The sequence below is a fragment of the Phascolarctos cinereus genome, unplaced genomic scaffold (assembly GCF_003287225.1).
Source record: "Phascolarctos cinereus isolate Bilbo 61053 unplaced genomic scaffold, phaCin_HiC Scaffold_5;HRSCAF=322, whole genome shotgun sequence".
Lineage (NCBI taxonomy): Eukaryota > Metazoa > Chordata > Mammalia > Diprotodontia > Phascolarctidae > Phascolarctos > Phascolarctos cinereus.
This window is the reverse complement of record NW_027555958.1, coordinates 135,839,747-135,865,085: the sequence shown is the minus strand read 5'-3', so window position 1 is coordinate 135,865,085 and position 25,339 is coordinate 135,839,747. Positions and strand designations below refer to the sequence as shown.

General features: G+C 37.1%; 1 protein-coding gene across 7 annotated transcripts in view; it reads left to right on the top strand.

Annotated features, from left to right (window-relative positions):
- PKIB (cAMP-dependent protein kinase inhibitor beta) overlaps positions 1-25,339 on the top strand; it is a 134,071-nt gene that overhangs the window by 86,010 nt on the left and 22,722 nt on the right. For 4 of the 7 annotated variants that reach the window (XR_013486956.1, XM_078155169.1, XM_078155171.1 and 1 more), the window contains one exon: positions 205-266. The gene's annotated coding sequence lies outside the window, so the exon portion shown is untranslated. Of the gene's footprint in view, positions 1-204; positions 267-13,576; positions 13,682-25,339 lie in introns of all 7 variants that reach the window. The other 3 variants (XM_020986967.2, XM_078155172.1, XM_020986966.1) reach the window with 1 other exon arrangement.

Here is a 25,339-nt window from a genome sequence, read left to right as displayed (position 1 = left end):
AGTGAAGTTGCATTAACTTTTAATGGAAGGATTTCTATTTTACCTCCACTTTGACCCTTAACCTAGGAAGGTTAAGAAGCTTGTACTAGTCATAGACATTATATTTAAGTGGCTGGACAATCCAATCAGGATGATCAAAGGTCATATATTAGAACTTGGCAGGCCGAATTCCTTTTGGTTTATCACTACTGTTTTCACTTATAGGAGAGGCCTGGTCCAGCAGAGCCTGTCTTCAGGAGTACCTGTAGATCCTAACCAGGTGACCTGTAAGTATGATCTACTTTTTCTTCTTCCTCAGTTATTTTGATAATTGAGTATTGATCTATCAATAGAAACAGGTTCCTTTAGCAAAACATTTGACAGCACAGCACGATCCAATCAGAATTTCATTGGTGGTATCTGATTTGAGGGAGATTAAAATACATGGAAGAGCTATAGGGTCTCTTCCAGTTAGTGAAGAAATTGTGTTAGTTATTAGTAATCTTCCCCCCTCTTTTGGATTTTCTTGATATTATCATTTTTTTCCTTTGAAAAGCAATTCTTTAGGCTGGTCTGCCAGTGTGAAAATCCTTTTCTAAAAAGGCTTGTTTCCAAGTTCCCAGAAACCTGTAACTAAGAATAAAAAGACTTAAGATATGTAGCAGAATGACCAACTCACTATCCATATGACTGCCCAGAAGTTTGATCTGGGCAGCACTCTGTAGCACTCCATTTTGATGTGTTGTCTACTACTATTAGAATGTAAGCTGCTTGAGGGTAGACACTAACACTTTTAGATTTGCATTCCTGACAATCAGCACAGTGCCTGGTACATAGTAAGCCTTTAATAAATGCTTCATTCATTCATTTTATTACAAAGTACATAACCTAGGGAAAGGTTTAAAATTTTTTGATGAAAAAATACAAGCTAGGTGTCTCATAAAATTCAAACTCCAATTATTTACTTAGTGCCTATTACATTTCTGGGTATCTAGCTGTAGCTAAAGTCCAATCAGGTGCTACTACTTGGAAGACTGATTGGAACAATGGCAAGACAGATTTCTTATTCACGAGCCATACTTTCATTAGATGAGAATAAATGCTAAAGCAAAAAATTCCAAAAAAATGTATTTTTAGTGAATAAAATATATTATTATTCTAAGCCTGTAACTTTACTAATTATTTGCATCATCAGTAAAAGCAAGGAAGGCATGCTAAGGATAAATAATAACTACTTCACAATTTTTTATTGGACCAGTCTTGATGAAGGGAAAAAAATGGATTGATTATGGTCAAGAGAAAAATAATAGCAGATGTTCCAGAGCCAAGCTACATCTCTTCTGATGTGGTCCTATATGTGCTCCCTTCCAAGAATCCTTGAGTTTGCATTTATAAAGATATCACAAGATGGTAGTACCTCTCAGCATTTTTTATGTCAGTCAAATTCTACTCAAGTCTTTATTTGGCTATTCCAACCAGAGCACTCCATTAATGTCCTCTTTGGATGCCTTTTTTATGGTATGGAACTGATTCTGGTTTCTGGAAGACTATACCAGTGGAGCTCAAGGTCTAGGAGGGCCTCCCAAATGGTAAAAGCTTCAAGTATGGACCTGGTGACAGAATATATCTGCCATCTGAGATCCAGCTTGCTAAATTGGGAGACACGGCACCAGATGGGCCACAAGGTGATAAATTTATTAATCACTTATATTTGCAAGGTAAGAGGCAGTGTGCTATAGTGGATAGGAATAATAGGAATAGAATCAGGAAGATGTGTGTTTGAATTCTGTCTTTGATTCTTTCTTTGTGTGACCTATGGCAAGTCACTTAAACTCTCAGAGTATTTCCTAGTACTTATCTACTAAGTTCTGAGATCTGGGAGTGAATGAAAAGAGGTCAGATGTCTATTTATCTTAAAGTAAAATAATACTTCATGAAATAGAAAATTTGTGCATTTTATTGTGTAAGACAAATATTAGCTAATTACTGAAAACACATATGAGTAGTTCTTGATGGAGTCTGAATTAGATTGTTTATATTTGCTTATCCATATGGGAGATTGATTAAACGTGTTTGGTTTTCTAGGACTTGGAATTAGAAAACTAAAATTTTCACTTTCTACTATCCCCGTTTTGCAAACCAGTCTTCTGTACAATGGTGCTTTTAAAAGCCCACTTAACTGGATTCCCGGCACAACCCTCCCCCTTCCCATTATATTTTAATTGGTTTCTCTTTCTGCAGGCTTTCTGTTTCATATGAAAACTAAGTGAAGCCCTTCCTAGCAGCTTGTAGGTTGAGGTAGTTACTGCATTGAATTTTTTTTTTAATTAAACCTCTAAAGGCAAAGCAATTAAAAAAAAGTCTTTGAAATGGAAAGAATAAAAGGATAATAATTCATTTTATGCTTTGCTAAAGACTGACGACAATGTGGCATAATTTGTTTTTAAATGTCACATCTTTATTGCACCTGCTAATTGCATGAGTTTTTCTTTTCCCAAACACTATTCAGAAGAGTCAGATGTCACTCCCTTTTGTTCTCATAATAGGCTGTATCCCTTTCAATGTCTGTATACAGCGTCTTGGAGATTCATAGGCCTTGGAAATGAGTCCTCTCTTTTCCAGCTGCCTTAGTCACATGATGTCACAGGAGTGGAGGGCACCTACTCCCTTGGCACCTGGTTAGTGTCTACTTCTGGGTCTGTAGATTGAAAAGTTGATCAGACCACAGAATAGAACTAGGTGTGTTTGACATTATCCGGTTCAACTCTATAGACCTGTTGCTAGGATTACCAAGAAGCCTTTAGGGTTTAGAAAAACTAAAGAGAGATGATGGTAACAGATCATGGCTTGGTGAAAAGAGGAATAAGAGTTACAGTGGATTTATAGAAGGAAACTTGGGGTATTTAGGACTGTTTCAGAAAACTCATTTTTTGGAGCTTAGCATTTTAACACTTTCTGCAAATGCTACTCAAAATTTCCTCCATAATGCTGAGTTCCTTATTGCATATATGACCTGGTTAACCTTTGGTACAGTAGATCCTGACAATTTTTTCCCTCCTCACAAGTGAATGAATCAGTTTTGTAAGACCAAACTGACAACTGTTTACCACTCAGACTTTTGATATTCTGAAAATTTTAGTTAAAGAACTAAAGATTTTATAACTTCAAGGGATCTGAGAGATCATTTCACCAATGAACAAATCAAGATCCAGAGAGATTAATTTAATTGACTTGTCTAAGGTCATGTAGCTAGTCAGTGGAAGAATTAAAACCTAGAACTCAGGTATTTTCCTTATCCTACATTTTCCTTATAGTCCATTTTCCATTATGCTCTAGAAATTTGGCCTTAGTACTATTTGTCTTAAGTCTTAATTTGTGGTTATCAATTTGGCCACAGTCAATCAACAATTGTGATTATTAATGATAATGATATTTTAATTATTATTGTTAAGCACTTAGTATGTATTGGTGAATAGAAAGGCAAAAATGCTACCCCTGCCCTCCAAAAGCAGGAGCTGACATTCTAATAGAGGAGACAATATAGAAAAATTGTATATCAAGATATATACAATGTAAATGGAAGTTAATCTCAGAAGGAAGACAATAGTAGTGTGTATAGGTCTGAGTGTGTGGGAAAGACCAAGACCTGGGAAGATCTACAGAAGGTGGATTTTGATCTGGGTTTTAAAAGAAGTCAGTGAAACTAAAAAGTGGAAGTGAGTGGGGCAAAGCATTCTACGCATGGAGGATAGCCACAAAAAGACAGTGTGTTATGTGGGAGGAACAGCAAAAAGGCCAGTGTCACTGAATTATATAGTATGTGCAGGGGAGTAAAGTGTAAGAAGACTGGAAAGGCAAGAAGTAGCCAGGTAGTAAGGGAGTTTCAGAGCCTAATTTTATTGTTCAGTCATTTTCAGACACATCTGACTCTTCGTGATCCCATTTGGGGTTTTCTTGGTAAAGATACTAGAGTGATTTGCCATTTCCCTCTCCAGCTCATTTTACAGATGAGGAAATGGGGCAAACAGGATTAATTGACTTGCCCAGGGTCACATAGTTAGGAAGTATCTGAGGCCAGATTCGAACTCAGGAAGATAAGTCTTCCTGACTTCAGGCCTGGCACATTATCCACTCTGCCACTTAGCTACCCCTATCAGAGCCAAATGGAGGAGTTTATATTCGATCATGTAAGTAATAGAGGGCCAATGGAGTTTATTGAATGGGGGGGGTGACACAGTCAAACTTGTGTTTTATGAGGATTACTTTGTTATCTACATAGAGAACGGATTGGAGTGATGAGACGGCTTTAGGCAAGGAGACCATAAAAATAACAGTAATGGTAGTACCAAGGTCTAGCCAGGTCAGTTATACCATAGAGTCAAAAATTTTGAGTAGTAATTGTACATATTAACCCACTGATCTCAAACAAATAAACAAGATGAACCTGTAAACATTCCTACATATTCCAGATCTTTTTGAGATCCACATGAACTCTAATTCATTAATCCTCACGACACCTTGATGAGGGACTTGACAAGTTATTAAAAGTTCTGAGACTAGAATAAGTTAATAACTTGCCTCAGGTCACTATGAGTCAGTTGCATAATTAAGGAGCTGAATCCCACTTGTCCACCATGATGAATTTGGTGAATGGAGAAATGGTAGTTACTACTGAGAGGAATGAAATTAAGGGAAATTGTGCCAGACAGCAAACAGATGGTAAAATAATGTTGAAGTCCCTCAGAGACTTATGGCTACTTTAGCTTTAGAGATGAACAATTTTTACTTTCTGAGTGTAAAATTATACATTTAGTGCATGTAAGGACCTTATGGTGGGGGCAACTAGGTGTTGAAGTGGATAGAGTGCCAGGCCTGGAATCAGGAAGACCTGAGTTCAAATCCAGCCTCAGACACTTACTAGCTGTGTGATCCTAGGCAAGTCACTTATCCCTGTTTGCCTATGAATCTCCAAGATTCTGTATACAGACATTGGGTTCGAACTCTTACATCTAATACTTGACCAGCTGTATAACTCTGGGAAAATCACTCAAGTTTTCTGAGATTGTTTTCTTATTTGTAAAATGGAGATAATAGGACCTTGTAGGTCCCACATCACCAGGCTGTTGTAATGATAAAATGTGAGAATATTGGTAAAGTGCTTTGCATACTTTAAAATACTATATAAATATTTATTATTTAAGTGAAAATGTCTTGCTATGTCTGGCTTAGCCTTCTCTGATTGAAAGAGACAAAATAAAACATGAATATTTGGCCTAGTTAAAGGCTCTTAATTTAGAAATTACTGGTTAAACAGCCTTTGAATTTTTGTTCTCGGTGAATGGCACTTTTAGATAAAAGAATCCTAAAGGTTAACAGAGGGTAGAAAGCAATTATGGACCAAATCCTGAGATTAATATTAAAATTTGTGTCTCTGCATTATTAAAGAAAACATTCAGATAATTCAATCAATGAGTATTTATATGATACAATAAAGGTTTATTAAATACCTACTATGTGCCAAGCAGCTAGATGGTCAGCTAGATGGTACAGTGGATAAAGTGCCTGGCCTAAAGTCAGGAAGACTCAGCTTTGTGAGGTCAAGTCTAGCCTCAGAAACTTATTAGCTGTGTGACCCTAGGCAAGTCACTGAACCCTGTTTGCCAATTTCCTTATCTATAAAATGAGCTGGAGAAGGAAATGTCAAACCACTCTAGTATCTTTGCTAAGAAAATCCCAAATGGGGTCACAAAGACTCAGATATGACTGAAAATGACGGAACAACAATAGTGTGCCAGATATTGTGTTAAGTGCTGGGGATACAAGTAAGAAAAAGATAGTCTCTGCCTCAAGGTGCTTTCAGTCTAATGGGGGAAAACAACACACAAAAGAAAGCTGAAAAGATCGGGGAAGGTACGGAAAAGAGGACAGGAGAGTAGCCTCTCAGGGCGTGATGATGGGGGAGGAGAAACCAAGCAGCCCAGTGGGAGGGGAATGAAGAATGGGCTGAGCCTCTGGGCCCTCTTTCAGGGAGTCTCTGGGAGGAGGTCCCACCCTCCATCATCTATCAGAGGGATGGAGGCAAATCAGGGTGCTGATGAGATATGAGTACCAAAGTTAAAGCAATCTCTGTGATACTAAGTTTCTTGGTGTCAAGCTTATCTTGGATGAGGGTGGGAGGTGGGGGAATGATGAGGATGATAATGGTGGAGTCAAAACAAAGCAGAACAGCTAGTGGGAAATAAAGAGTTGGCTGGTTTATTAAGAACATACTATGTGCCAGGCACTGGTGATACCAGTACAGAAAATGAAACAATCCCGACTTGCAATGAGCATAATATTCTAAAGGAGAAGACAAGTACAAATATTATATCATATCATGTCCTATCATATCATATATCATAACATCATATCATACTATCATATATTTAGATAATACACATGCACATAGATTAGTTAAATCCAAGTGAGTATTTGAGTTTTGAGTTGGGTAGTGTATAGGAGTATTTAAAGATATTTTAAAATAATGTAAGAATTTCAGTCCATGTACTTTATGTAGTCTGTATTTTGGAGGTCATCAAAACATTAACAGAGGTTTCTAACCTGAGGCCTGTGAACTTGTTTTTAAAAAAAATATTTTAATAACTCTATTTTGATATAGTGATTTCCTTTGTAGTCCTATGTATTTTGGTATTAAAAAAAATTATTCTGAAGTGTCCATAGGCTTTGCCAGATTTCTAAAGGGGTCCATGACACAAAAAAATTAAGAACTACATTAAAACAATCTTTTTTTTCTGGAAAATTTTCTGGTAATGTGGTTTGGGAGAGCAATAAGTTGTTTAGGGGTAGGATCTTAAGGTCTGCTGTTACCTTTGTATTTTAGGGTTTAGTATCTTATTTATTCAGGTTTGGTACTCCAAAATCAACTCATCTTACTGCTACTGAGGAGACTAAGGCTGTGAAACAGCCTCTCATAGAAGTGGGATTAGCAATGAACCTTGAAGGAAGCCAAGGAAGCCAAAAGGTGGAAGGGAGGAGGGAGAGTATTCCAGGCATGAGGGACAGCCAATGAAAAGGCACAAAATTGGGAGGTGTCCCAATAAAGGTTTTTTTTTTTAAAAAGGAAATTGACATGTATAAATACTGATTTTTTATATATATATATATATAAGCATATAATGTATATTATATATGTGTATATACATATATGTATATGTGTATGTGTGTGTGTATATATATACATATATATGTGTATATATATACACACACATACACATATACATATATATACGCACACATAAAATACCTGGAATGGTTGATGTATTATTTGTTATCATAGATGATTACAATGTTCTTGCTATTGATGTTACCACATTTTGTAAGGGAATAGATACAGCCATAATATTGGAATTGAGCATCTCTGGAGAGAACAGTGCAATTTTTGAAGAATCAGAATTGTCCATAGCCTAAAGGGGTAATGGATGTATGGCAGATAGCGCTATATTACTTTTGATAACCTGACCATAAGAATTGGCATAAAAAGAAAAGAATGATCAGAAAAGGAGATGGCCCCACCATGTAAGAGAGGGAGGTCTAATAGCCCACTAGTCCAAATGCTGAATGTGATACCTTTGGAATATAAAAAAAAATAAAATAAAAGACCTAGAGAAAGGCCTCCAGACCATTGGTAAATCTTCTATGGAGGCTTCCTGGATCATAGATCTAGAGCAGGAAGGGTCCATCTAAGCAAACTGATAACCAGGAAGTTAAGTGACTTGCCCAAAGTTACAAAGGTAGTAAGTATCAGAGACAGAATTTGAACCTAGTTTCTCTTGACTATAGTGGTAAGACTCTTTCCTATTGTACTGTACACAAGCTTCATGAATAAGAGTTAGAAAGGATAAGACTGCATAGAAGGATTGTGAATGGTATTCCTAGAAGGAACATATCCACATGATATAATCACAGATCTATTGAATTAGATTGCTTTGAATAATGGTTTAGTAGTTCAGTTGTGTTTTATTTAAGTGGATGGAATATTTTAGATGAGAAAGATGAGGAAGGTGAATGTAATTGCTACTTAATGAGACAGAATACTATAAAGAACTGACCTTATAATGCAAATTGCAAATAAACAGTGAAAAATTTGACTGTCACTTAAAAAAGACCAAGGAAAAGATCTGTCAGACAAAATTGATCATTGTGTTGACCTTGTGATAACAAAGCATTATATTAGTCAGCTGGTACTTGAAAATAGCTGTGTAATGTTATATTCAGGGCTAGTCTTAGGCAGAGGATACAATTGCAGGGGAACAAGGAATGCTAATATGAGAATAGTAGTGGTAATAATTGCCTCATAGGATTTTTGTGAGGATCCAATGAGAATAATGTAGGGTGTGTGTGTGTGTGTGTGTGTGCACCCGCATGTGCATGTGTGCACGCACGTATGAGCATGTACATGCTACCCAGGTAAGAGACTTGTGTCCACATGGGTTGTTCAGATGAGTCTCACAGGAGGCACTGATAGATATCTCTGGACTTTGGTCCACTCTTTCCCCAAGGGACACTGTAATTCAGGGCCTCCAATTGGCTACTTTTTTCTTCAATTTTTGAAAGGCATACTGGAAGTATATCTATCTACCCCCTAAATATTACTGAACTAGGAACATGATTTTGATTCAGAACAAAAATTCTCTTCCTTATCATTCTTAAGGTGGGTAGGGTTATCTCATGTATAACTCCTTCCTATCAAAAGTTGATCAAACAAAAGACCATCATAAATGATGAATAGCAAGTAAATCCACCATCTGAGCCTTCAGCAAGTATGTAATCTTTTTGCTGGTGGAAAGTTTTGCCTCCATGTTGATGGCTGCTGACTGATCAGGGTGGTGGTTGCTGAGGTTTGGAGTGGCTGCGGCAATTTCTTAAAGTAAGACAAGGATGAAGTTTTTCGCATCTATTGGCTTTTCCATTTACTTAAAACAATTAAAGGCCATCTTAAGGTTATTACATGACCTAATTTCAATATTGTTATGTCTCAAGGAATAGGGGGGCCTGAAGAGAGGGAGAGAGATGGGAAATGGCCAGTTGGTGGAGCAGCCAGATACACGACATTTATCAAGTTAGTCATCTTACATGGGTGCGATTTGTAGTACCCCAAAACAATTATACTAGTAACATCAAAGATCACAGTGATGACATATATGTGTGTGTGTATATATATATAATATATATATATATATATATATATATATATAGTGACATATATAATTATGAAAAAGTTTGAAATATTGCAAGAATTACCAAAATGTGACAGAGGCATGATGTCAGTACATGCTGTTGGAAAAATGGCTCCAATAGATGTCTTTGATGTAAGGTTGCCACAAACTTTCAATTTGTAAGAAATGAAATGTTTTCAAAGTGCAATAAAATGAGGTATACCTGTATGCTTTCTCTCAAAGAAAGAATGTTTCTTCTTTCCCTATCTCTCAAACCAACTCAGCCCTTCCCTCAGGCATCCAGCATTATGTCATGATACTTCCCCTGTCACATCTAAACAGCAGCAAGCAATATGTCCCAGGCTTTGAAACTTGGGTTAGTTCCAATGTATGTAAACTACTTTGTAAAGTGAAATAGAATGTCAACTATTATCATCTGCTATTTTAAATTATCTATGCCTTCCTTATTTCCCTCGGTTTACATGTATAATTAAGAACTGACTGCAGTTAAAGTAATTTGCAGATTATTGCAAACCTAATAAGCAAATTGGGTTTTCCTCTTATAGTCTGAGTATTGTGGATAGTTCTTTGTTAATTAGATATTCATTGTTATTAACTAAATGTCAAAGGATAATGATGTAAAACTCATTTCTGCCATGGTGATGGCAAGTGGCAAAAAATTTTTAAAGGTGTTAAGAATTTTTAGAAGGTGTTAAGAACCATGCTGTTTTTATATTTGTACATACCTGCATATAGCTTTTAGTATTCAGAATGTTAATCCTTGCCCAGTGACTAATAAGAGGACATTCTACTGGAGGAACTGAATCATGTCAGTCTTGACATTCTAAGTTGCACTTAGATTGGAAGGATGAATTGTCATTGGAGAGACTCCCCCCTCCCCCCCCAAAAAAAAGAGTTGGGCTTTATCATCTCACCAGAGACATCATGAAGTATAATTTGATGGGATATTTGGTCATCTCATATGGCAGTGCTCTAGTGCTCATTTGCTTTAAAAGACCGATGTGAAGATAGTTACAGCTTATGTGCCAACAGATATTGCAGAAGATGAGGAGGTAACAGAAACTGTATGAAAAACTTGACTAAGATCTTTCTATTTAACCCTTATTTTAATGCTCAGTGACTTCAATGCAAAAAAAAAGTGGGCAAAGGGTAGAAAAGTTTTATATATATATATATGCATATATATATACATACACATATATATATATATATTATATTATATATTATATATATGCATATATATATATATGCATATATATATACATACACATATATACATATATATGTGTGTGTATATGTATGTATGTATATGTTTAAAATGTGGCTCAGAAGCAGGAAATGAGAAAGGCAAACGTCTCATGGCTGTATGTCATTTGTACTTTCTTCAAGAAGTTAGAGAGTAGGCAATGGAATTGGTAAGCAATGAGTAAACCCACAAAAAATGAAACTGATAATATTTTAACAGTAAATGATTGGAAAGAAGGAAATAAGCATTTATTAAGTGCCTGTTATGTGTCAGGCATTTTTCTGAGCACTTTACAAATATCTCATTTGACCATCAGATCAACCTTAGTAGGTAGGTGATATTAATATTTCCATTTTACAGTTGAGGCTACTAAGGCAGATGGATTTTAAGGGATTTTCCCAGGGTTACCAAGCTAGTTAAGTGTTTGAGGCCAAATTTCAACCCATATCTTGACCCCAAGCCCAGCTCTCTATTCACTGTACCACTCTTTTCTTTTCTTTTCTTTTCTTTTCTTTTCTTTTCTTTTCTTTTCTTTTCTTTTCAGGCAGTTGGGGTTAAGTGACTTGCCCAGGGTCACACAGGTACTAAGTGTCAAGTGATTGGTCTGAGGCTGGATTTGAACTCAGGTCCTCCTGACTTCAGGGCTGGTGCTCTATCCACTGCGCCACCTAGCTACCCCTAAGAAGTCATTTCTGAATCAACATCAGTCTGTTTTAAGACTATCAGCTTTTTAGAGAAAAGACCAAAATTTACACCAAATTATTAGAAAGAATAAGAATGAGAAGATAAGGCACGCAGTTGAGCTAATTCTAACCTGGACTATTCTTGCACTCACAGAAAACTGGCTTCCCTCAGAAAATATTGACATTCCATATATTGAATATACTTTTTTTCATGCTCCTTGACATAAGAAAAGATCATTTCGAGACCATCCATTTTAACCCATCACTCAGCACTCTCTCCTCCTTTGAGAAGTTCCCCTTCTCTCTACTCCTTCCTCACCATGTTCTCATCTCTACCCTTGCTTGACTACTCAGGAGGATATGAAGTTGAACAGTATTTTGGAACCATATAGTATATTTCTATATTCCTTTGTCCATTTGCCAGGAGTAAAGGTTATGGTGGGGCTAACTATGTCTTTCCCAGAACTGGCCCTCTTTATATCACCTTTTACAGATACTGGTTCCAATCATATGCAACTCCCAGATCATTCTCCAGTCTAGTACCTATCCCATAATCTTATTCTCTACCCCAATCTCTGCCATTATAGTTGGGAGCTTCAATATGCATGCTGCTGTACCCCTCAAACATCTTCAGTTTTCCAGTTTAATCTCCTCAGATCCATGACCTATACCTTAATTCCACCTCAGCCCCTGGTAGAATGGTTAAACCCTTTTACGTGACTATCATTGAACTCCTCTCTCAGATACCTTCTGTATTCCCAGGACCTCTCTGGATCACTCCACCTAAAATTATTCTTTGTCTTTTCTTTGATTCATCCCTCCTTGTTCTCCAAGTCTGGATCTGGCCACCAGTCTGGCTTTATATCCCTCCTTTTACATTCTTAATCTTATACTGTTTTCTACCCTTGAATTTTTTGCTTTCTTATCTTATAACTTCTGTTACCTTGGGCAAGTGATATAATCTCTCTGAGACTCTATTTCCTCATCTATTAAAAAGGGGTATTTTTTTAAAAAATACTTAATCTTAGTAAACCTTAACCTACGTCATCTGCCTTTTCTGTTCCTACTCAGTGCTATTGAACACTGCTGGCGGAAGTTTTGCAACTGCTGTCTAATATATTTATTTTATCTAATCTTACCTTATTCCTAACTGCTTCATGGAAATCCTTATAATCTTATCTAATTGACTCATTCCTTACTCTCCAAAACAGCTTTTCCAAAGAATCTCTTCACTCTTCTCTCTTGCTTGTTCTCTCTCTTAGCAAAGGCCTATACCTCCTACTTTATTGTTATATTATCCCTCTTTCTTTTTGGCTCTTCTAATTTAACTGGGAGTGACCAATATTGGGTATTAGTTAGAAGAGACTTGGAGGTAAATGAAATATATATTGGCCTGGTAGAAGGAGAAAGGAGGAAAGTTCAAAGACATGGGACAATAGAGATGAGGTAAGATTGTGAACGGTGGAGAGACTCTCTTACCATATCTGATTTGTCCTTGCCTAAACCCTTTCATGTACTGGCAATGAATAAGCCAGGAAGAATAGTCAGGGTTAGCCTACCAGGAGTGGAGAACCTGCAGCCTCAAGGCCACATATGGCCCTCTAGGTCTTCAACTGTAGTCCTTTGACTAAATCCAAACTTCACAGAACAAATCCCCAATTTCACAGAACAAATCCTCTTTGTTTTGTTCTAGACTTCACAGAGCAAATCCCTTTTGTTTTGTTCTATATTTGTTCTGTGAAGTTTGGATTCAGTCAAAGGACAGCACTTGAAGACCTGTAGGGCCACATGTGGCCTTGAGGCCGCAGGTTCCTCACCTCCGGTCTAGACAACGAACAGAGAAATTGGAAACAACTCTAGAGAGGATTGGAGGTTGCTGCCTGTGACAGAAATGTAAGTTTTCAGGTGGCTGAGCAAGGGCATACAGTTGTGTGGTAGATGTTCTATTACATATTGACATATTCCTTTATTGGTTTTATATAAAGACTAAAAACTCTCTTTATAGTCAAGCATATATGCCTTTGTATCTGGGACTTACTAGATGCAAGGTGGGGGCAAGATTTCTAGGTAGATCCTGAATTCACCCAGAGAGAGGTAGAGCTAGAGGGGTTAGAAGATCATATCTTATCTGAAAACTGTAAAGCTTTCAACTTGCCCCACTTAATTTTAGCGGAGGTAAAGTACGTAAGCTCATGAAGGTAAGCATGAGCTTTCCCAGGGTCCTGTCCTTATTGGTAAATTGGATCAGGTCAGTGGCTAACAATGCCTCCTTGTGGTTCAGCTGAGAAATAGAGTCCGTCTGTTTCTAATGCCCTCTTCCTCTCTATTCTCTCTCTTATAACTCCCTTCTTTTTGTTACATTCTTTGAAAAAGAGGCGACTTATCTTTGTCAAAGCCAACCCCTGTACCTTTCCATTCCTGTTTCCTTTCAGAGCTTGACCTTTAAATCATCCCTCCTCTGCCTCTCATCTTCAGTCTGCACCATTGGAGAAAATACCTACATGGCAGGATCAAACCATTTTATGCCAATTTCTGATGTAAGTTGCATTTCTGCTGGGTGGATATGGAACTGCTTTATTGACTTTATGGATTTAGAATTCGCATTCAGACAGACATGGGGAATCTGGGTGTGGACTGAACTATGTCACTAATAAAAAACCAGACAATTTAAATGAGAATTGATTGGGGTTTATGATGTGCCTAACACTGTGCTAGTTGCTGTTCAGGATACAGAAAACATATCTGGCAAGTTCTTATAATTTTTTGGGGAAGAAAAGATACTTAGAAACAGTTGGAGAACAATACAATAATATGTGTTAGAGAAGAATGATATAAGTAAAATACTAAGTCAATATGTTTTGAACATTCAGTTGGGAGAACTAGGTACGGTTGAAGGACTTCAGGGATTTCTTATATGTAGTAGGTTCTTAATAAATGTTTGTTTAATGGAATTGGATTTGAGGCCCAGGATGGGAGATGTCAATATGTCTGTATGGGTGGAGTTTAAAAAAGAGAATAATAATTCCAGTGTGTTATCTGGTTGTGTAGCTGTTGGGTTATTGAATTGTATAACCTGATCTTTGTCCTAAAGAAACTGGCAAATCTCTTTTGGAAATCTGTGGTGCATAAATCATAAATTAACTAAAAGATTTATAGGAAACATTTTCTTTTTTCAATAATTAAAAAAAAACCCACACCCTAATCTTTGTAAAGAAGTAATCTGCTTTAAAGCTAGTCTTATTTATTTTTAGACAATTAGAAATGAAGCATATTTTGTCCCTTAGGGAGGCATTTTTCTTTCTTTTCATTCTCCAATTTAATAAACTTATAAAAAGAAAAATCTGGGTCCATCTGTGTGGAGTTGTGCATAAGAGGAGAGGAATTAATTCACACTGTCTTGTGTCAGGATGTGATATGATTATGCCGACAAAGCTAAAAAAAGAAAATACCCAGAGCTCATAAAAAAAAATTGGAAGAGGTCACAGCTACAACAGATGGAAAGAGAAGTGGGTCTCATCATTCAGCAGTTACCAAGCTAAGAGGACACATTAACCTAGGCATCCACACTATATACAGCTGATGCAACCTGGTGAATGTCACTGGATCTTAATCTAGGATCAGAGGGAGAGCTGAGAATTTTATGTCAAAGTGCTTGTCATATATGTCTATCTACCTCAGAGAAATAACCAAGGGAACTAGTTAAAGCTATTTAATAGATTAATGTTCTGAAATTTTGGAATTACATATGTTCAGCTCTCAGTTACCTTTATGTGGATTATTCATGGAAATTTTAATATGATTTTATGAGTATTGATAAAACATATTAGATCATGGATGAAGCACCCAGACAACTGACAGAATCTTAGTTGGAAGGTATCCCAGAGTTTGTTTAGTCCAATTTATATTCCTGGTCATTTTTAATCTGAGGTCAAACGTAAGGACAAGCAGGATTCTGTTCAAGAAGGAAGGGGAGCTCTCAACAACAACAAAAATTCTGAATATGTTAAAGGAAATAATTCTGATGAGGAGGAAACGTAGAAGCTATCTGAAGAGACCGATTTGTTTGCATGTAGAATTTTCCAAACTGCTGAGATTTTTAGAGGTAGAGTAAATGGAAGCAAAGGCAAGTAACAGGATGAATGCAAGAGAATGGCAAGATCCTCTTAAGAATAGCATTAGTAATACTCAAGGGCAAATTTTGCTGAGGACAGCAAGGAAAACCGAGAGCAGCAGCCCTTGTCCTTTTATTTGAGCTATATAGAGGCAAAAAAAGGATGAAGACACTGACTGAACTGGATGAAATTATGATAAATGACAAGAGAAGGAAGGCAGAGCTGTTTTCTCTGTCTAGTAAATGATCTTTTCATTAGAAAGGAGAGAATGAAAATGGTTAACAGGTAGTTGATTCTTAAAATACATAAGGGGTTAGCAAAAAAAAAAGCCTAGGTAACCTTGAACAATTCAATTTAACTGGTATCCTTTATTACTTGGTGACTTTAGCACAAAGGTAGGGATAGGTGAGGATGGCAAAAAATGTGTTGGAAAATATGTGTAAAACAAAACAAAACAAAACAAAACAAAACAAAAAAGGGGCAGCTAGGTGGCGCTGTAGATAGAGCACCAGCCCTGAAGTCAGGAGGACCTGAGTTCAAATCCGGCCTCAGACCAAACACTTAACACTTACTAGCTGTGTGACCCTGGGCAAGTCACTTAACCCCAATTGCCTAAAAAAAAAAAACAGCCCGAAAATATGTGGATCAGGAATAAGAAATTAGAGAGACCAAAGACTTAAAGACAGAAGTTTCACACCTATACATCCTGAATATTTTCTTTGAGAAAAAAATTGGAAGGTGCTAGAGATGATTAGTACCAGATAACATCACAAAAAGGAAATTGATTATATTTTAACAGATAATGAAGCAACACATTGCTGACCTAAGAGTTATTATTGAATCATTTGTGTGTGTTACAGTCAGAACATTTACTTGTTAGAAGAAAGATTAAAGTTAGTACAAAATTACATAAAAAATAAAGAAACAAGAAAAGGATATGATATATATTTAAAATAATTATGACCTAATTTGTTTAAATAAGTTATTGATAATAAAAATGGGATTTAGATGGAAAAAGAACATAAACACCAAATATAATAATTTCAAATAAGTTTAAATGATGTAAATCAGTTGCCATAACAAGGAAACCAAAAGATCCTAAAAATTTCCTTAGTTAGCAAACATTTAACTTACTTGCCAAGCTGAGACTTAGCAGCCAAGAGTGACACCAGTTTAAAATATAAACTTGTTTGTAAAATCTTAGGAAGAAATATGTTGGAAGATTATGAGCAGTGCTGTTTCGCAAAACAGAAAGACTAGTAGTAGTGGTGGGGGGTGAGTGTAAAACTAATTTAGAGAAAGCTTGGTACTTTGACTCAGCAATAGCACTGCTAGGCTTTAATACTCTGGAAGAGAGAGTGAGGCTGATGACTTTAAGCAACTCTGCCTCACGTAAATCTGACTCACACACAAGTAAACATGTTATCCATCATCCACTATTTACCCAACTTGAAGTTCTTCTGTAGAGACAGGTGAGTGATGAAACAGCAGGTGCGAATACACTGGGAGCTGTAGCCACAACCCTCCACACAGGCAGCCTAGGACACTGGATCATCTTCTCACTGGACTGAAGCAGCAATGGATTTGGCAGCCCCCTGAGTGTCAGAGCAGCCCTTTTAAGGACCATACTGCTCACCTCCTGGTGTGAAGAAGTGGTTAGAAAAGGTGCCCTGCCTGTAGTAGAGCCCTCAGAATTCATATTGGACTGATCAGCCATAGCTGAATACACTGTACACTGGCTCCAAAATTATGATGTCATTGGGTGTCTTCAAAAATGAAGGATGAAAAACAACAGCCACTACTAGGTCTGTATCCCAAAGAGATCAAAGTAAAGGGGAAAGGACCTATATGCACAAAAACATCTATAGCAGCTCTTTTTGTGTTGTGGCAAAGAATCTGGGTGTCCATCATTTGGAGAATGGCTGACAAGTTGTGGTATATGATTGCGATGGAATACTATTGTGCTCTAAGAAGTGAAGAGTAGGATGGTTTCAGAAAAACCTGGGGAGACATATATGAACTGATGCAAAGTGAAATCAGGAGAATGTTATACACAGTAACAACAGTACTGTAAGGATGATCAACTATAAAAGACTTAGCTACTCTGATCAATACAATGCTCCAAGATAATTCCAAAGGACCCATGATGAAAAATGCTATCTACCTCCAGAGAGAGAGAGAGAAAAAAAGAGAGAGAGAATTCTGATGAACTCTTGACACAGATTGAAGCATACTTTTTTCATTTTTTTGTTTCTTGCTTTTATTTTTTTTAATATGATTAACATGGAAATATATTATGAATGACTTCACATGTATAACCTATATAAAATTGCTTGCCTTCTCAAGGGAGAGGGGAGAGGAGAGAATTTGGAACTCTAAATTTTAAAAGATGAATATTAAAAATTGTTTTTACATGTAATTGGGAAAAGATAAAATATTATTTTTTAATAAAAAGGAAAAAAGGGGAAAAAAAAGTTTGGCGAAGAGAAACTCAGTTAGCCAAATCATCTCAAAAGTATTTGGAATGAAACTGTTTAGGACAACAACAAACAGATTAAAGATGGACAATAATTTTTTTTTAATCACAAGGAAACAGAGCCACCATATGTGGACTCAAATAACCCAGTCCTGTATATGCTTGTGAAACATGAGTTCTTAATTTTTTCTGTCATAGACCCCTTTGGAAATCTAGTGAAACCTCTGAACCCCTTCTTGGAATAGATAGTTTTGTTGCTTATATTTATAATTAAAGAAAATGCTAAATTTCAATTAGAAATTAATAAAAATGAAGGAGCAATTTTTATCCCAACAAATTTATGAATCTCCCTGGGGTCCATAGACTTCAAGTTAATAACCTCTATTATAGAAAATGTAGAAATGGCTCTAAAAAGTGGCTGGATTAGACCAAATGAACATAGAAGGCATCTGTGCTGGACATGACAGAATTGTAAATATATTGATGGATCGGTTCTGCAGGCATCTGAAGGAGGGAAAGATGCTGAAAGCATTGGGAAAAAAAACCTTAAATTTTATTAATAACCTCCAGGAAGGTGACCAAGAGAACATCAACATATGATGGTTTACATGACTATTTTTATATATATATTCATCTGTACATGCTTTGAGGGCATCCTTGATCAAAGTATTCACAGAGAACAGATGCAAATTTATAAGTGCTAATCCACAGTAAATCACATCTTTACCTTCACAGAAAGGATCAAAAGATAACAGAGAGTACAATGTCCCTTGGCACACATTGTTTGACTATAAAAAATCTTGATTAAGTGGAGTAAAACACTGTCTTAAAGGCTGTTCCACAAAGGTATCCCATACACATACATTAACATTATACAAGTTGCTTCAAAAAATGTGAAGAGATAACCTAGTCAAAAAGAGAGACATCAAGGAAGATGTTTGCTATTATCCTGGAGAGAAATCTCACGAGTCCTACTGAAAGAGGGACTCCTTAAAGATGGGGAGGTCATACATAGAGATGATCTTATTTATTGGTGACATTGTGTTGATTTCATCAAGCCCTAGGACATTGCAGAGCCCCCCGTATGAGAGTGACAGTCCCTTAAAAGAGTTTTTCCTATCTACATGGGTAAAGTCAAGTGAATTAACAATGACTTTTTTCCAGATTATAGCAATATATAGTTAGATAATAAAGCTTGTCCATATATGTGTGTATGTGAATGTGTATGTATAAATGTGTGTATGTATGTATGTGTGTGTGTGTGTGTGTATATATATATACACACACACACATATATGTTCACGAACTCTTCCTGAAACAAGGACTCATCTTTTTACTTTTAGTATTTTACCAATGCTGTCATATGTCTATGAATGAATGAATATGAAAACACTTTTCTCCAAAGAATTAAAAATGAATTTCAATCAGGAAAATGGAGAGTTATAATGTAGGTGTGAGCAGGCAGCAGCTCGTAACAAATAATGAGCTACAAAACAAGATTCAGGCAAAAATGTTGTCAAAGAAATGGTAGAAAACTGAATATGGGCTGGTCAGGTTGTGAGAGCAGGTGAAAGTCTTTTCCTTTCTCCCTCCTTCCATCATGTGTCTCTCACTGTGAACCAGCTCCCTCCTGCTGACTTTGCATCCCTGGCCACCCTTTCCAGTACTGATCATACTTTCTTTCATTTGTTTATTGAGGTGAGGGAATTGGAATATTTCTTCCTTCCTATTGCCACTTTCCCATCACCTCCTGTTACCATCACTCAGCAATCTCTTCTTCCTTGGGGTTTATGGTGTTCAAACTATTCAAATTTATCAACATTCAGATCCTGGTGGCCATTACCTAGAAACCTCTAGGACACTCTCTCTTCCTCAGTGAGTTCAATGCCTGGCTCTTAGTCCTTCTGTCCTTACCACGTCCTGCCCTCATGTCAGAAGACTTCAACATGCCTCCTGATTCTCCCTTATGCAGCTTCTCAGTTCCCCAGTCTACTCAGTTCCTATGAACTAGTCCTCCACCCTACCTTATCAATATACAGAGATGGTCCATACCTTTGATTTTGCTACTGTCGTTTAACATTTATGGCAATGATTTAGATAAAGGCATAAATAGCAAGGGCCCCTAGGTGGCGCAGTAGATAGAGTTCTAGGCCTGGAGTAGGGAAGACTAATCTTTATGAGTTCAAATCTGGCCTCAAATACTTACTAGCCATGTGACCCTGGGCAAATTATTTAATCCCATTTGCCTCAGTTTCCTCAATTGTAAAATGAGCTAGAAAAGGAAATGGCAAACTACTCCAGTATCTACCAAGAAAATGCCAAATGGGGTCACAAAGAGTTGGACACTGCAGAACAACAAAATCAGGCCTCAAACACATACTAACTAGCTTTGGGATTCTGGACAAGTCACTTATCCATTGTCTACCTCAGTTCTCTCAACTCTAAAATGGAAGTACTGGCTATTACTTCCCTCACAGAATTATTGTGAGGATCAAATGAGGTAATAAATGTAAAGCACTTTAACACAGTGTCTGCCACATAGTAGACATTTAATACATGTTCCATTTTCCTTTCTCCTATGGTGAGAGACCATGGCTAGGTGGTAGAATGCTGGGCCTGAAGTCAGGAAGACTCAACTTCCTGAGTTCAAATCTGGCCTCCGACACTTAGTACCTGTGTGACCCTGGACAAGTCACTTAACCCTGTTTGGTTCAGTTTCCTCATTTGTTAACATGAGCTAGAGAAGGAAATGTCAAATCATTCTAGTATCTTTGCTAAGAAACCCAAGGAGGTAGACATGACTGAAACAACTGAGCAGTTTCAATAAAAGCAATAACAGATAAATAGCATATTTATCAAATCTACTACTAATCAACAAAACTATTAGGGATATTTGGATGACAGGACCAGAATCCAAATAAATACTGATAAACTACAGGATTGGGTTCAATCTCTCCTGATTCTCCTTCTATCTATCTGGTCACGCTTTCTCAGTCTCCTTTGCTGGATCTTTATCCATATCATGCCTACTAACCTGAATATTCCCAAGAGTCTGTTCTGGGCCCTCCTTTCCTATGTGATGTCTAGTTACAAGATCTCACCAACTCCCATGAGTTCATATGTCTTCTCTATGCAAATAATTTTCAGATCTACATATCAAGTCCTAACTTCTCTCGTGAGATATAGTCTTCCCTCACCAACTGTCTTTTGGACAGCTTGAACTGGATGTCCTATAAGCGTTTCAAAATCAACATGTTTAAAACAGAATTCACTATCTTCCCCCTACCCTAACCTTCTCCTCTTCCTCACTTCTTGATTTCTGTCAAGGGCACCATTATCTTCCCAGTCACCACAACCTTGGTATCATCCTTGACTCCTCATACTCTCTCCCCACCTTGCCATAACCATTTGGTTGCAAAGTCCTTTAGGTTCCAGCTTGGCAGCATCTCTCATCTATGTCCCCTTCTCTCCTCTGACACTCTTACCATCCTGGTACAGGCCTTCGTTACCTAGACTGTTGCAATAGCTTGTTGTTTGTTCTCCCTGATTCATGTGTCTCTCCATTCCAGTCCATCCTCTGCTATCAACATGATCTTTCTAAAGTGCAAGTCTGACCTTGTAACTGCGATTTCTCAATAAATTCTATTGGCTCTTTATTACCTTCAAGACCAAATATAAACTGTTCAGTTTGGCATTTAAATCCTTTCACAATGTTTCCCCCTCATGTCTTCATAGTCTTTTTACACTTTATTCCCCTCCACATACTTCACATTCCAGCAAGACCAGTGGGTCTTCTTCCTATTCCTTATACCTGACACTCCATTGCCTGAGTCTGTGCTTTTTCAATAGCTGTCCCACATGCTGAGGAGATTTTCCCTTTTCATCTTCATTTAATGGCTTGTGTGATTTCCAATAAGATTCAGCTCAACCTTCTACAGAGGCTTTTCCTGGTCTCTTTCCCTACTCCCTAAACTCTTCCACTACTGTTAGTTCCTTCTCTTTGAGATTATCTTCCATCCACTCGGTATATATCTTATGCTCCACTTTGCTTTGTGGTGAAGCAATAAGGGTTAAGTGACTCACCCAGAGTCACACAGCTAGTAAGTGTCAAGTGTTTGAGGCTAGATTTGAACTTGGGTCCTCCTGACTCCAAGGACAGAACTCTATCCACTGTGCCACATAGCTGCCGCCTCTCTGTATATATCTTTAATGTGTATAGCTTATATGTTGTCTCCTTCACAAGAGTTCAAGTTTCTATTTTTGCCTTTCTTTGTATCCCCAGTGCTTAGCTTAGCATTTGGCACAAAGTGGGTTTTTTGTTTGTTAGTGAGACAATTGGTGTTAAGTGAGTTTTTATATGTCTGGAGCCACATTTGAATTCAGGTCCTCCTGACTCCAGAACCGGTGCTATATCCACTGTGCCGCCTAGCTGCCCCACAAAGTATATTCTTAATAAATGCTTGTTGCCTGATTGATTGACCTGTGAACTGATGTTTTCATAACATCATCTTTCAGTATCAGTAGAAAGTAAGGAAAGTCCCTAGTATGTTAAGTAGACCTCCTGTGGAAAACATGTGGGTGAATACAGATGGACAAGAGTCACGTAGAATAGATTAGAATGTGTCATCTAGGTCACAGGAGAGGAGATCCCCTAAGATAAGATTGATGAGATTACAGATCCATTTATCTTTTGAAAAATAAACTGAGAGATCAGGAAAATGCTATTTAGGGATCTTAAACTGGGGTTCCTGAACTTTTTAAAATTTTATCTATTTTTTAAATTTTTTAATTTTTTAGCTAGGCAATGGGGTTCAGTGACTTGCCCAGGGTCACACAGCTATTAAGTGTTATGTGTCTGAGGACAGATTTGAACTCAGGTCCTCCTGAATCCAGGACCGGTGCTCTATCCACTGCTCCACCTAGCTACCCCTCTGAACTTCTTTAAAAAAAATTGATACCTGTATTTCAATATAATTGGTTTCCTTCATGATAATAATAATAATAACAATAATAATAAATAGTAAGCATTTACATAGAGCTTCAAGGAAGCACTTAGAAGGGGGATTAAACTGTCTGTGATTGGACCCAAAGAGTAGAGCTAGAAGCACTAGAAGGAAGTTTCAAAGACCAATCTTGGTCTAATATTAAGAAAACCTTCCTAAGAATTAGAGCTGTCCAAAACAATCAGATTGACTCCTTGGAAGTTAGTGGAGTCCTCCTCACAGGAACTCTTCAAGCTAATTGTATAAGACCACCTCTTAGGTGTGTTGTTTTAAATTTATTTAAATTTTAAATAGACAAAAGCTTCCTTTCTTTCCTCTTTCCTTCCTTTCTGCAATTGGGGTTAAGTGACTTGCCCACAGCTAGTAAATGTCAAGTGTCTGAGGTTGGATTTGAACTCAGGTCCTCCAGACTCCAGGGAGTCTGCTGTATCCACTGTGCCACCTAGCTGCCCCAAAAGGTCTCTTTCGATGCAGAAATTTTGTGATTCTGCAATAAAACAAACACTGTCCTCCCCAAAAGATAAGAGAATGGTGCCAATTTATTGTTTTAAATGCATTTGAAGCTAGCATCAGATGAATAACATGACAGGGCATTAAAAGAATTTGCAAATGTTATCACTTAGAGCAGGGATTCTTAACCTGAGATCCACAGGTGATTTCAGAGTGCTCTTGAACTTAATACAGGAAAATAAAAGACATTTTCTTTTTGTGAACCCCTACTGAAATTTATCAATTCCTTCAATTATCAATTTTTTGAAAAGCATTATTCTGAAAAGGGTTCCATGGGCTTCAGCAGATTGCCAATGAGGCTATGGCACACGAAAAAAGGTTAAGAACTCCTGACTTACTGAATAACTGAGAATGATCTTTGAAGAGTCATAGAGAAGAGGGATAGGTGGAAAGCCTATACTGTCTTAAATTTCTTACAAAATCCATAAAAGTAGTGAAACAGAGTCAGCATTCAAATTCAGGTCTCTTGACCTCAGGTCTAGTCTCCTTTTCACAACTTTTCTCTTAACCTCATGAATTGAAGGAGTAATCATTCACTTATTAGTTTCTGAGTACTTTCTATATGGCCAACATTGAAGGATTGAAGAATTGAGGGTGTTACTAGAATGAGAGTAGAGGAAAGAACCTCAGACAGGAAAGCAGATATTTGGGGTTCTAAGTCTGGTTTTGCTACTAATGTTCTGTGTGACCTTGGGCAAGTTATCTAACTCCTCTGGGCTCAGTGTATTCATCTATGTGCAACAGGGTTTTACAGGTTATCAAAGCTGGTGGTGTTATGTAAAACAAGAGGACTGAATTAAATGATATCCACAGTTCTTTCCAATGCTATGACATTTTATTAATTAAAAAAAATTGTTACAAAGTTAAATCATTTTCTTGTAAACAGTGAAATACACATAGAAAATGGCCAACATTTGGATGAGGTAAGAAAGGTATGTTCTTCCCAACTTGGAACAGTTAAGGGAAATATTAGAAAGGAGCCAAAGTGTCCACAGTGAAGCTATTTCAGCATTTAGATTTCCTATGGACTTCTTGAAGAAAACCTCAAAAATATCACAATAAGAAACAAGGGTTCAACCTCTGGATAGAGAGCCAGCATATTATCTGAAACCAAATGATTAATATTCATTGAAGATTCAATTTAAAATAGCATATGCTATCTTTTTTATTCACCTGAAATATTTTAAAAATACAGCTGTTAGGCATGGTTCCCTAATATCATTCAGTCTAAAAATACTAATAAGGAACACCTCTGAGGTTACTTAGCCTAATAATTAAATCTGAAATTAAGCTTCATATGAGTCATCCTGATTTGGGAGAATTTTCTGACAATTTCCTAATTAAAACTATTAAATGGGCAAATCAAAACCTAACAAAGCCTTGGCAAATGTATTGTTCCATCCTATCTTTCTGAAGTTCTTAGGACCATCAGCCTTGGTTGTTTGGAATAGCCATAAATCAGGAAATAACCAAGAAGGACTTTGAGCATGATCATCCCTCAACTTTCCTCTTCCTCGTCTCTGAATTTATCAGCATCATCACCCATTCTCCTCTTTCCTTCTGTTTCAGAGGAAAAGACTGTGATTATTGCCAAGGCTTATCCTTCCACCTGGGTCTTTGACCTCAGTTCTGCCCACCTTCTCCAAGAAACTTGCTCTGCAATCCTCTGTCTTTCATACATCTTCAATCTCTCCTTCTTCATAGGCTCTTTCCCATCTTATAAAGAAGTGCTCAGGTTTCTTCAATACTCAAAAAGCCTGTCCATCCATTCTTCAATTTCCCTAAGCTACCACCTTTTCTCTCCTTCATGATGAAATTTCTTGAAAAGGTGGTAAGAACCAGGTGCTTCCATTTTCTCACCACCTACTCAGTCAAGTGAGAAAAGTAACCTAGGAAAGGTCAAACAGAGATTTTAAAAGGAGAGGAATCTCTTCTAGTTGTGGGGAATCAGAAATAAATTCCAATGTTTCCCTATTGACAAGTATCAAATATTTTTAATATTTCATAGTTTAATTTCATATTATTTTAAAACGTCCATTTTTTGTTTTGTTTTATAATGTACAACACAGAAGAGTGGTATTTACACAGTGACAG